At 43.6% G+C, this 13,126-nt stretch overlaps 1 protein-coding gene and 1 long non-coding RNA gene across 2 annotated transcripts in view; one reads left to right on the forward strand and one right to left on the reverse strand.

The window, feature by feature from the left end:
* The window catches only part of LOC118403263 (cytochrome P450 2U1-like), a 66,744-nt gene that overhangs the window by 36,217 nt on the left and 17,401 nt on the right, over positions 1-13,126 (reverse strand). The gene's annotated exons all lie outside the window — the stretch shown is intronic.
* The window catches only part of LOC118403265, a 47,957-nt gene that overhangs the window by 21,605 nt on the left and 13,226 nt on the right, over positions 1-13,126 (forward strand). The window lies entirely within an intron of this gene.

The raw sequence follows: 13,126 nt of genomic DNA on the forward strand, positions 1-13,126 counted from the left end.
GGCAATGGCCAATCCGGTCACTACTAGCCCCGACGCCTAACATCTGCTTAGAGAATAAGCCAGTCTATTTTGAACGAATAGTGCAATTACAAAGCAACAAACAACAAACTATATTGATGAAGTTCATTGATAGAAACTTCACTAAGAAGTAACCTTTAGAACATCAAATGTCCAACATATTTCAAAGCTCTGCCTATGGGATAGACACTACCCTGATTGTTTCCAGAGCCAACATAGGCAAACTACTTGGCTGAAGTTAAGAGCCGACATGCCCCCAGGGAAATGTTAGGGTCTTACATCCTGGGGTGATGGACAGATGAGCACATACAAACCAGCCTGGAGTACGCCACATGCCCCGCTACCAGATTTGACACCCGATCTCATCTCTCATCTCCGATCTCATAATACCTATCCCGCTTCTCAGGGTCCTCACGGGCGAAGGTCCTTTTACACTACTCTCCAAGCAGAGGTTAGGCACCGACTGTTTTTGTAACGTTTTTTTTAGTCGTTTGTACCGGGATTTCTATTTTGTATTTCATCTTGCTGTATCAAAACCTAAGGTTTACAGCAAGATAAAATACAAAATAGAAAGCCCGGTACAAACGACTAAAAAAACCGTTTAAAAAACGGCCGGAGCCTAACATCTGCTTAGAGAGTACTTGTACACTCAATCTTGGATGCCGGAGTATAGGGTCACCAGGCTCATTGAAAGGACGTGTTAATCCCAGCAGAAATAAAAGCACAAAATCGCAATGTCTTCAAGACGCCCCCGGTTCCACCGAGCAGTGGAATAAAAACCGAATTTCTTGTTTTGGCTTTCTATATCTATGTGGAAACTAAGCCAGTGTCATTGGCCAAGTTTTTTCTAAAGTTGGGAGTTCGGACTGGGCGCTATCCGGCCATATGCCTACGCTTTTATCCCAACTGGGTCAACCCCGACAAGGACAGATTATTGTTTTAGGCAGGCGGGAAGGGCCAGGCAGTCATAAATCATCGTGGAAGTTTTCAGTGTGGAGAAAACCAGCCTGCAAGTTGTGGCATCTCTTCCGTAACCCGGTAAATTCAAAATAAAAAGGCCGCAAAATTCATGATATAAAATGTTTGAACCTAACATTATGTCTGCCTGGAGACATGATGGAAAACCTAAGAAAGTCAAATCAAATCTACTTCATAGCACCGACCGAACAAGTGTGTATTATTTCAAGCTAGCCTTGAGAACAGACCCCAGGCCGATCTAAAATCTTTGTGTTGGACCAAAGCTTTTTTTCTACCTCCTTGATGGACGAAAGACATTATGAGATCGGGCTGGGGTTTGGTCTCCAGGCTAGGAGGTTCCAGGCGTGATCAAATCTCAGATCGTCAGAAGTAAATCGTTTCCCCACTGTTTTGCTTGCTTTTCGAAAGCCAGAAACGTGCATTAACCTGGAAATCATCGCTCTTTGATTACGCTTGCTCTAAACACGCATGTCACAAGTTGGACCTTCCCTCAAATCTGGGACAAATTATCCTGAATGCCAGACCGTTTTTATGGTCTACACAGGCGTGCATATCGGCTCTGGGACAAATAAGGTTCTAACTCAAATTCTAAACAACTTTTACCACAGGTTGCGCTAAGTCACAATCTGACACCCAGACTATCGCAAATAACGTTCAAGCAATATGACACGGATCCCATATACCATATAGCAGGATCTCAAACAAATCAGTGAAAACTAGCCCTCATTTTAATTTGACAAGGAGAGACAATTTCGACGAAGTTTACAACACACAAGAATCCAGACGTTTACAGACTAGTAGTAGTATTCACTTCAGTTTTAGACTACCCTCAGTCGGCAGAGAATTTGCTCCGCAGGTAGGTTTTCCGGAGGACCTAAGCACTCCGTAGCGGACTCATGCTGGGCCGGGAAGTTGCAAATTATCACCCTGCACGACTCCTCTCACTAGTGTTTATCTAAGCTCCTCGGGAAGGTAATGATTATGATGAAAGATACGTGCATACCTTTTACTTTTGATTTGACACTTTCTCATAACATTCGTTAACTTAAGTGACCAGTGCTGGAGCTTGACTTACAGATACACAACAGTAGGACTGTTCCCAGGGCCTACACGGGCAAACTCCTCGGCTCCAGGGCCAACATACCCACAAAAATTACCTATGAGCTGAGGCCGACTGACTCAGGGTCTGACTCATTGACTTATTCTAATGGGGGAATATTGACCCTGTAGTCGAGAGGCTGGCCAGAGTAGACGCTAGAAACAATCTGACATAGTCACACAAGACAAGGTAGTAACTAGGGTATGCGACATAACTCCCTTGGGCGGAAAACGCTGTACTGTGATAACCAGGGTAGGTTCACGTATAAACAGAAAAATAATACGTGGAGCAATATATGTAGAGAGCGACTACAGAAACACAGAAAAGGTCAGATATGATTATGAAGTCAGGGTCTAATATTCAGATTTTGCGTTCTCTCGCTGAAAAAAAGGCATCTTCGCGCCCCTTCCAACATAACACACAGACAGGTATGCCCATCTAGAACGTTGCGTGCGAAATGATAGATTAATTGTTCACACTTACCTTCATAAAGCCAAAATGGCCGTGCGAAACAACATCCGCAACAGTGCCCAAATCTCTCCGATCGCCATCCACCAGCACAACCTTGCCGTCGTTCGCAAGCTGGAACCACCACTTGGCCGTTTTCAGCTCGATGATGACCCCTGAGTCGGACATGTTAGATTTCCGTTCGTAGCTAAGCTCTTATAGCAACAACTAGATCACAAACGCCTCGAAGGATACGAAATACTGTCAAGAAAGCAGGAATGTGACCACACAGCAGTTATAGCGGGGCAACTGATTCAGAACAGACAGCATGAAAACCAGTGTCCGGCCTGCAAAATGACGCCCCTCCTCTACAATATATCAACCTGTCACAGGACATGGGAGGCACACATTTTGACATCTGTAACAAGAAACGACCAGTAAATTCCATTGATGCTTATTCATTCATTAAATGATCTTTGAAAGGAATGAATTTTATAAGAATCATCAACTGTAAGGGAACAAACTTATTACGTTGTGTTGAATGAGATTTTCCTCCCAGGTCAAACACTGGCCACACTCGTTCCCGCTCCTGAAGAAGTCACGTACACAATGTGTTGAATGATATTTCCTTAACACTTGTCATTACACCAGATTCCTCAAGCGGCTATTCTCAAATGTCGTAATCATTTGATGTATCTCGAACTAGTAAACGATTGACATGTAATGACGTAGTCTCACTTGTAAAAGTGATTCTGGTGTAAAATGTTGTTACCGTGATCCATAAATCAAATTCAGCTCTGACAAGGGCTGGCTCATCAGACCACCCGGGTCAAGTGACCTCAGTATACAAGTGTTTCTGATAAGGATAGGATGTGTTTTTCAGATGGCAAGTCGTAGTGACAGAGCTGGAAATGATGTTTGAGCTATTCTATCCGTTCGTATGTATGGTAACCCTTTTAGCCATACATTTGCTTTTCTTCTTGAGTCGTGAGATTAGCACCGTGCAGTCTCCCAATGGAACGATTCTGTTCAACATCGTACCACCGAATGGACCTCGCTTTGACTTAGAAATCGCCGGAAAAGACGCATCTGTACGTAAACTTTTTGAAGAAGTATCGGCGTTCACTGGAATACCGGAGTCGACATTTCTACTTTTCAAGAATGGCCAGAAGGTAGGTTTTCATACTTCTTTATTTGAATATTATGTCCCTGTACAAATAAAAAAAGTCCTGCGCGATACTTCTTGCAAACCTGTTTTCACGTAGGCCCCATCCTGGATTCCAGACTCCAGTTGGATCTCAGTAACATCTATCGTATCATAGTCAAACTCAGGGGGGCCTTCATTATTAATTTCCTCGGGGCTATGTTGGCCCTAGATCCGAGGATTTGGGCTGTCTGGCATGCAGGCTACGTAGGCCCCATCCATAATTTAGAGAATTTGTAAGAACAACCTTCAATGTGGCGATAAGGAAAATGTACGGTTATTTCTCGATATGTATTTGAACTAATTCAGTTTGAGTTTATTGAGATACCCTTTAGTTCAGATTGAGCTAATCTTCCGGGGTTCACATAGCCTGGAATTCAGTATCGTGGCCTACCGTAGTTAGTGTTTGCTTTGTACGGGGCCAGTGCATCTCTCAGCCGCCGGGGTAATAGGCCACAGGCGGTAGGATTTTCACCCCGGCTGAGAGCTGCACTGGCCCGTACAACTTTAGCCTACACTAACTACGGTAGGCCGTGCCACAACGACACTGGATTCCAGGTTAGGGTTTATACAAATAAAAAGACACACAGTATACACAAATACATAAACAAATACAATAGCATCCACTGAAATACAAATCAGACTTACATACGAATACATAGATAAAATCTAGTGCGTTCCACTATTGTATACCTCAAAACTTGTCCGTGTTACTATACTTGTAGATTTGTGGGTTTCGAACTAGATGTCTCGCACAAATGAATAGCCTTGGTAGACTTGATTTGATCGTTATGTAACGTTAAATGTCCTGAAACCACGAATTGTAGACATGAATTGAACGGTGAACCAACCACCTTTTTCGTTTTTTTTTTAGATTAACGTCGATACCCAAGTTGGAAATGGCGGGATAATCCATGTACACATTCCCGTCCTCGGGGGAACGCCACCAAAACCAAGGAATGGGGTAAGTGGATTGTGTTTAATCTGTAGTTTCGCCACCGTCTTATCTTGTTTAGGTCCACTCATGACATCTCATATTTATCATGTATTCTTTTTGCTTCAAATCTTTCTTCTGTGTTGCTGACAGCTATCACCTTAAATCAGCTAACCCCAAATATGAAGCAAACATCCGGCTCCTTGGCATTTTACGTATTCACGATTAGTCTCACTCTGGTAACCAGAGAACAGCGCTCTCGGCTACGACTCTTTCCCTAGCCCAGTAGCAGCAACATGCCCCGTAAATCAAATTAGCCGGCTTGGGGAGGTACGCCGCCGCGCAGTAGCGTAGGCGGTATAATTCCCTAGGCCGGCTAAGTAGTACATGTATACTCTCCGAACAGAGGTTTAAAAAAACGTTGAAAAAACAGCCAAAGCCTAACCTCTGCTTGGAGAGTAGTACATGTACTCTAATATCCAGGGTAGATTTAGTCTTATCCTTCGTCACGAGACGTTACAAAACGTTAGAAAAGGACTTAACACCGAGAGAAATCTGATGATTTTTACATCTGCGCAGCGCGTCCGAATGCAGGGTCAGACATATGGTTTGGTGATAAATCCAGTGATCAGATTTCTTTCTTCCTGTCCCAAGGCTGGATCAGATGTAGATAATGATCCATGAGGGTCTGCATGCTCTTTTACGTAAGGCGTAGGCAGCCTATTTTATTTCCCGTAATTGGTAGGGAAAATCATCTTATCTACGTAATTCGTAGCAAGGCGACCAAATTTAGCGTAATTGCCTTCCTTGATTTAGCGTAATACGCAGGGGGTTCTTCTGAATTTAGCGGAAATCGTTGTCGGGACCCCCCATGCAGACCCTCATCCATGGCATACATTCCCGCGGCCATCGCTGAACCAGCAAGATTGTTGCGAGGGGAGGGGGGAAGAGTCAATTTTCAAAATGGGAGAAATTAGTTGAATATTATCACAATTGTCGTGGTAAGCATTTCAATGTTTGAACATCACTGAACATTAGTATAAAATCAACTCCTTTGATAATCCAATAAAGAAAAACATCCTAATCCTCTTAATGGTCCACTAATGAACACTTTGGTCCCTAAATTGAAAATATTCTCAAGAACAAAACATGTTCTTGTAGTTGACATGTACAACCACTTTCAAGACATTTGCATTATCATTTCGCATTTCCGGTATTTGAAATTTTGAGATTCCATAGCAGTCATAGTACTCTCCATGCAGAGGTTAGTGGAAAAGATTGTGACATTTCTACCATATCTTTCGTTTTCTGTCGCAGAGTGCAGACTGAAACGGGGGCTATGATAGAAAAACCACAATCTTCCCCACTAACCTCTGCATGGAGAGTAATTCTGTAAGCTTCTTGGAAATCGTTACCACGGACGAACACTGGCCGATCACAGCGGGTAATCTTCGCTATGGATTTCAGACCCCCAGCGAGGTCTAAAAAGTTAAATGGTGTAGGCCATGGATACCATCTGGCATCCAGGCTAATCTAGCCGATCTGTAGACAAAATTAATGAATCTGTTCTTTCTGTCTATATAGATATATGCGACAGACAAAGAATGGCATCTGTGCCTGTCTTGAAGTAAACGTAATTGACCAAAACGAAAGTTCTTCATAAAAAGTTGTTGCTTTCGTCTTCCGGGAGGGACGTAAAACGGGGGTCCCGTGCTCGAGGAGGTGCCTCGACCACGTTAATCAGCCTCATTACTCATAATGGGTACCTACTGGCTGGCAAAATACACCTGGTGATTTTGTCTACAGCAAAGTAAACGATTGCAAGCGTTGTTTTGATTGGTGCGAATGTATGTCTGTTTTCTGAAAACAAATTGGCTACAGATCTAAATTTCGCCAGGAGGCGGGTACGTGTAGGTCTATCTTATGATCTTTAATTCAAAGTGGATTTTCAAAGAAAAATTGTTATCTTGACTCATCCGTCCTTTCTTAGCTATTTCAATTTTACTGAGTTTTATCCTGAGAGTCATTTCCTGTTCTTCTGTTATACCCTTGTCACATCGGGCGAAAAACGATCGGACGACGAATCTGTGTGCGCTAAATGGTATTTTCTTGTAGCTTGTCCGCATGCACGAGGTCATAGGATGTTTATTATGATCATAGATATATTCTAATAGGCAATCGATTGAGTCCAACTTACTCTCCAAGCAGATTTAGGCTCAGGCTGTTTTTTAACGTTTTTTTAAATTGTTTTATCTGGCTTTCTATTTTGTATTATATCTTGCTGTGTCAAGCCGGACACAGCGAAAAAAAAGGACAAAATAGAAAGCCCGATAAAAACGACTAAAAAAACGTTTAAAAACAGCCGGAGCCTAACCTCTGCTTGGAGAGTAAGTCCAACTCACTGTGACAGGGACGGGTTTCATTTGAAAAATACGTGCGGCTCTCTGTCGATCTTGAAATCAACCGAGCTTTCAGCATCATGAAGTACGACCGTTGACAATGTGACAGTGCCACAGGGGTATAGAATGGGGAATTTAGAGAATAAGCTCAGCGCGCAAGCAAAAGATGGTTTTACATGAGTCTCTAACTCACGTTCCTCAAACTTGATCCGGGGCAAGTGCAGACTGCCTCCGTGTATTTGTTCTCCAGTGTTTATTTTCCTTCGGTTGGTCAATAGTCTGTGTAACACAAACTCTGCTGTCCGGGGCTGCAACTGGCCCCGGCGGATGTTGGTATAGTATAAGCGAGATTTAATTAGGCTAGTTGGTCGAGTACTGATATATTCCAAAGCTTCCAATCGCTGGTTTTGTCAATGAATAAAGATACTCTTTTTACATACACCCACAGTTTTGTCATACAGAAATCTTTATTGACACAACAAAAGCGCAGCGACTAACGTAAGCTCCTTTACAACTACAGTGTATTTACAGTACATATCAACAGACATATATGGATGTCCCTGGATATGATTTTATCGACGCTTCGCCCTCGGCGACCGTTAGTGAGAATCGCATTGAGTAAAGTTGTAACAGGGTCAACCTGGCCCTGTACCATATCGTAATGTTTTAGCTGTATTTTTCTTGTAGTTTCCAAGATACAGAGATATGTGCCCGTCACACTTAGCGTCTACCAGGCTCCGTGGTTCGGTGGTCTAATTGTAGAAATTTGACAAATAGAGTCAACGCTAGAGGAGTCAGCTGGCCGAGTAGAACCATTTTCCGACCCACGTGGTAGAGGTACGTCACACTACCCCTGTTCTGTTCTTAGAAAGAGGCGGGCGGCCGTAGTGAGTTAATGACCCCAGAAGTTCTATAATCACCTTCATCTCAGGGGGGCTGGTGCCTGATGGTTAGATTGCCTGGGGACCGCACCATATGTGGGCGTGGACAGGGGTCATTATGTAACAAAAAAGGACAAGCAAATGTAACATGCATTGGCACAATACCGGTCATAAGCCTTATACCGGTCGATTACAAATAGTGGAACTTAAAGAGATCTACCCATGCAACAATAGTTATTTCTGAGGTATGCACACTTCAGACATCTAGGTGTCCAATACATAATTTACAAAGCATCGATAAAAATGCATTCGAAGACAACAAGGCCGAAAGTTTTCAGGTCATTTTCGGGGCAGGCGAGCTCGTCGTGGGACAAACACACTGTCACGTTCATCGCCAGATTTGTAGATAATAATCACATGTGCTCACGGCACAAGGTGAGCATGATTCAACAGCAATCTTGAATTTCTTTTGGTGACCTACAACTCGTGTAAAAGTGTGAGGAACCGTTGCATTATCGCCCGGATCTACGGCTGAATGGGTCAAATTGAACGTACGCCGCCATTTTCCCGCCATTTTTAATGCTACGGCCAGCAGTAAAGTTTTACGTCATAGCGGTTGTGACGGACCAAAATTAAATGAAAATTCTTGTCAGTATACGCCCATTTTCTCATGACTTTTTGTATGCTCATGCAGATTTTTGTTTTGTGCAACTACTAACAGGAAAGAAAGGAACAACAGAGGATGTATAAAGGTACATAGCGGCAGTTAATTGTGCCGTGTTTCGTTCGGCCGGTATAGTGCACCCCCTTCTATTCCAACCACACGCCCGTTCTCCGTGCAATTCCGCGGTGTGTTCCAATTACGATATTATGTTTTTAGCAGGACCAGAGAGACAAAATAATTTACACAGAAGAAGTGGCAAAGGTAAGCTGTAACAGCAACATGTAACTGGAGAAAATGATGCGTTGATCATTTGCCAAATTAGCATTGCTTGAGAAATTGCAGTAAACCGACCGGTATTATGCCAATGGATGTTAGCAGACTTCCGTGTCTTTTTTGGGTCCGATGTACAATTCAAACATCAGCAGCTATTCCAAACTAACTTGTTGTAAGGGACGCCTTCAAGATGAAGGTCGCTACCAACCATACCGATTACAAAGAGACAAACTTTCACCGAAACGTCGGGGAAAACAAAGCTGTATCTCTTTATTTTTTTTCCCAAGGGGGTTGATTCTTTTTCAAATTCTTTTTCAACCTTTTTGGTATCATTTGGTATGATAACCAGGTATCACTGGGCCAACCGTCTATGAGGTCAATCCAGGACAATTCGCACGTACTTGACGTAAGTGGTTTAATTAGGTGATAATGGACTATGCACACGCCAAAGCGTTTGTCACATTTGGTGCCATTTCAACCACAGCGTGAATTCGTCATGGATGGGCAGCAACAACGAATTCGACTGATATATTTGGAATTGACGTCAGCTGACTTGCCCTGTAAAATTTACCGTCAGACCCGCCGTTACTATGGCAACGGCCGCCAAGACCACTGTATTGGACTTAGTGTGGTCCAAAACCCGCTGGACACCCCCCTCCACTTTTCCGCCCTAAAAAAGACTACATGTACATGTAACTCCCAACCCAAATCACTCAGAACGTTATAAAAATGTGCTCTCCAAGCAGATGTTGAGTCGCGGAGATATAGTAGTAGTAGGGAAATTGCTTGGAGAGTAAAAACAATAGTCTGGCAAGCTCCTTGTGGAAAAAAAGTCAACAAGAATTTTGAATTTGTTCAGATGATAATGAGAACAGTTAGCGTCCCCTCAAATAGGCTTTGGACGGGGCCATTACACCTGCGGTAGGCGCCGAAATGGAAAGTTGGTCAGCTCCCAGGAACCATTTCCGTTCTAATACTTGGTACAGTTTTATATCTTGACTACAAGTAGTTTTATTGTATGAAAGAAAATAAATCCAAGGCACCCCCACCTAACTCCTTCTGCTTTTCCCCCTACCCGTTCACCTTTTCCCCCGGACTTCTCCTTAACCCCCGCTGTACTTCATCTGTGCCCCCGTCATTCCTCTTTACCCCCGGTGTAATTCTGCTTTTCCCCCGCCCTTCTGCTTTACCCCCAATGGCCGCCGTCAACCCGAATTTCACTTAGTCGACACGAAAATCGTTCGGAAAGTAACAATAACGGTTGCGCCACGGAACATGAAATAGCCTATGCTCTAGTACACATTCTGGGCCACCTTTCTGCCAAGTGGCGTTTCACAACTCATTCCCAGTCTGAACTGAAAAGCCATGTGCCGTCAGCAGCGCGTCGTTTATGGCGCTCCACTACTACATGTACTTCCTGGAGGCTGGGTGGTGGAGCGCTTGAGGCCGGGGTTTTGCGGCGTTTCAGAAAATCATTAGGCTTGGCATCAAATTCAGGATCTTATAATTCTTATAAATGCAATGGTGAAGTGATGGTAACAATATAGTATGGGAATGAGGTACAAAGAGAGTGCAGAATCAATTCACTAAAGACAGGCACAGAATGCGTACACTATTAAAGGGTCGGAATCGTACATGTAGCATTTGAAGTTTTCACTTGATGTAACAGATCTTCATAAAATGTTTGCTGCGGCATCTTTAATACGTCACGTCACGTATGCTGTGGTTTCAGTACCGTGCGTCTGTATTTGTGTTTGTGAACAGTGTAACTCAAGGAAGGGTGGCTGGATCTTTGGCATGCAGAACGTGTGGGTACAGTCGAAATGCAGCAGGGCGTACAATACATGCGAGTAACAAGAAATGTATGAAGAGAGCCCATGATATCTTGGTACTAAAGGACTGTAAATGGATACATAGCGAGTTTGTAAAAAAAAATAAAGGGTATACATTTGTATTTGAAATGTACTCTTTCTTTACTAAGCATACCGAGAAGTCACAGTGAGATAAAAAAAAATAGTTGGGTCCCACTATTCTGGTCGGGCTGAGACGCAGTTCCTATTCACGGGCGCGACCTTGCTCCTCGGATCGACACGGGACTTTTACCTGCGTTGTTTTCAACCTGGGTCGGTTTGTCCCTCTTGAAACAGACAAGAACAACCTGTTAGTCCTGGGCTCCTGGGTAACCATATCGGTGCCGAACTTAGCGGGTCGCCCGATCGTCATAGCACAGCGCTCCACCACCCAGCCTCCAGGAAGTACATGTAGTAGTGGAGCGCCACAAACGACGCGCTGCTGACGGCACATGGCTTTTCAGTTCAGACTGGGAAGGAGTTGTGAAACGCCACTTGGCAGAAAGGTGGCCCAGAATGTGTACTAGAGCATAGGCTATTTCATGTTCCGTGGCGCAACCGTTATTGTTACTTTCCGAACGATTTTCGTGTCGACTACGTGAAATTCGGGTTGACGGCGGCCATTGGGGGTAAAGCAGAAGGGCGGGGGAAAAGCAGAATTACACCGGGGGTAAAGAGGAATGACGGGGGCACAGATGAAGTACAGCGGGGGTTAAGGAGAAGTCCGGGGGAAAAGGTGAACGGGTAGGGGGAAAAGCAGAAGGAGTTAGGTGGGGGTGAAGGTCAAGTTTGTCAAAGATCGCATAACAGTATTTATGTGCGACCCCAAGGTCGGGCACAGATTAGTGCGTCGCAGTTCTTGAAAGAGCCATAGAAATTGTTCTGTGCACATCAGCGAGTCGGAAACTGTGATAGATGGTAGACGAATACGTAAGTTTCAGTGAGGCTGTGTAACTTGAGTTACGATGGTTGTTTGATTGGGTAGAATTTCGCACTTGGATCCCGTGCCTGCTACTTCCGGGTGTGGGTTGCAGTATGGTGACCTCCACTGGGGGTCAAATCAAAGTAGTTTTGATAGGAAAACGAGCAGATAAACGTAAGCTCATTTTTACAAATTTTTTGTTGATTCTACCCTGAACTTCAACAAGTTCAATTTTGGGAGAGGAGAGGGGCACCGCCTAGGCGCGCCTAGGGGCCTGTTGAGTCAGGCAGCTGATGTTGTGCTATACCCCTAAGGCTGAAAAAAAAGCTATGGGACTGATGAAGATGACAATAGATTTGGGATCAAGGAAAATTGGCTCTTCTAAGAGAATATTTATCTTATTTTCACATACTCGGGTGCTTAAAGGGGCCCTAAACTCCAGAATTGAGTGTTATATTCCTATAGATTAGGTATCGATGAATTCACAACCAGGAACTTTTTTGGGATATATATACATAATTTCACTTGTGGTGAATTACGCGGGGTGTGTGTAAATCTCACTATTAACCCCATGCAGACCCTACCCATGCATTTCCTATACGTGTAAACACTTCCTCCATCGTGAATACGTACGGCATAAATAAGGGGCGATGTGCAGACTAAGACGGCCTATTGTTCAAAAGACAGCAAACAACACTAAGCAAGACGAATTGTCAACATTGCCCCTCGAATTGGTTTTGTAATCGATCTTTTATCACGCCATGTCGGACACATCGTATGCAGCAAGAGTCTCAGCTTATTTTTTAAACTAAAGCGTACCTGGGGAGTTAAGCACAATACTGAATGCTTTCACATGTACGCGCGACTAGTGGGTATTTTATCGTATAATGTGAAGTAGCATGGGTATTTCACTTCCTGAAATTAATATCTCTACGAAAATTACACCCCCTCGTGTTTAGGACATGAATCCCTACAGGCAAAAAAAACACTGTTCAGCACCTTCAGCACGCCCCTTCCCCCAGAATTCTACATTTATGTCATACAAGAGGTCAATAATTTAAATGATTTACATAACTGTAACCTGCAACCTCATAGACCAGCTCCACTACTTATCAGAGTACTTAGATTGGTCCTGTATGCTAATGACAGTCGACTGGCGATGATTCAATTAATTCATATGACTACACTTAAAGATTGAGAAAGGTAATGAGAGCATGACACGCTCGCTCAGACCGGATCGTGGGGTCTCCCCCAACCTACTGTGGCAGACAAAACAGAAATCATCAAGCTGACAAAATAAACAAAGTTTGTTAGGTTTCTCTAAAAAACAAGAGCAAATATACAATCTTACAAACTTGAAAGAAGCATGTTTTCTGCACCCCATTACCTTATGTGGTGTATGTTTTACCTTTGTTAAGTTTATATGTTCGGCGTGTTTACATTTGGGCATGTCGGGC

Source organism: Branchiostoma floridae, chromosome 16 (genome assembly GCF_000003815.2).
Source record: "Branchiostoma floridae strain S238N-H82 chromosome 16, Bfl_VNyyK, whole genome shotgun sequence".
Classification (NCBI taxonomy): Eukaryota; Metazoa; Chordata; class Leptocardii; order Amphioxiformes; family Branchiostomatidae; genus Branchiostoma; species Branchiostoma floridae.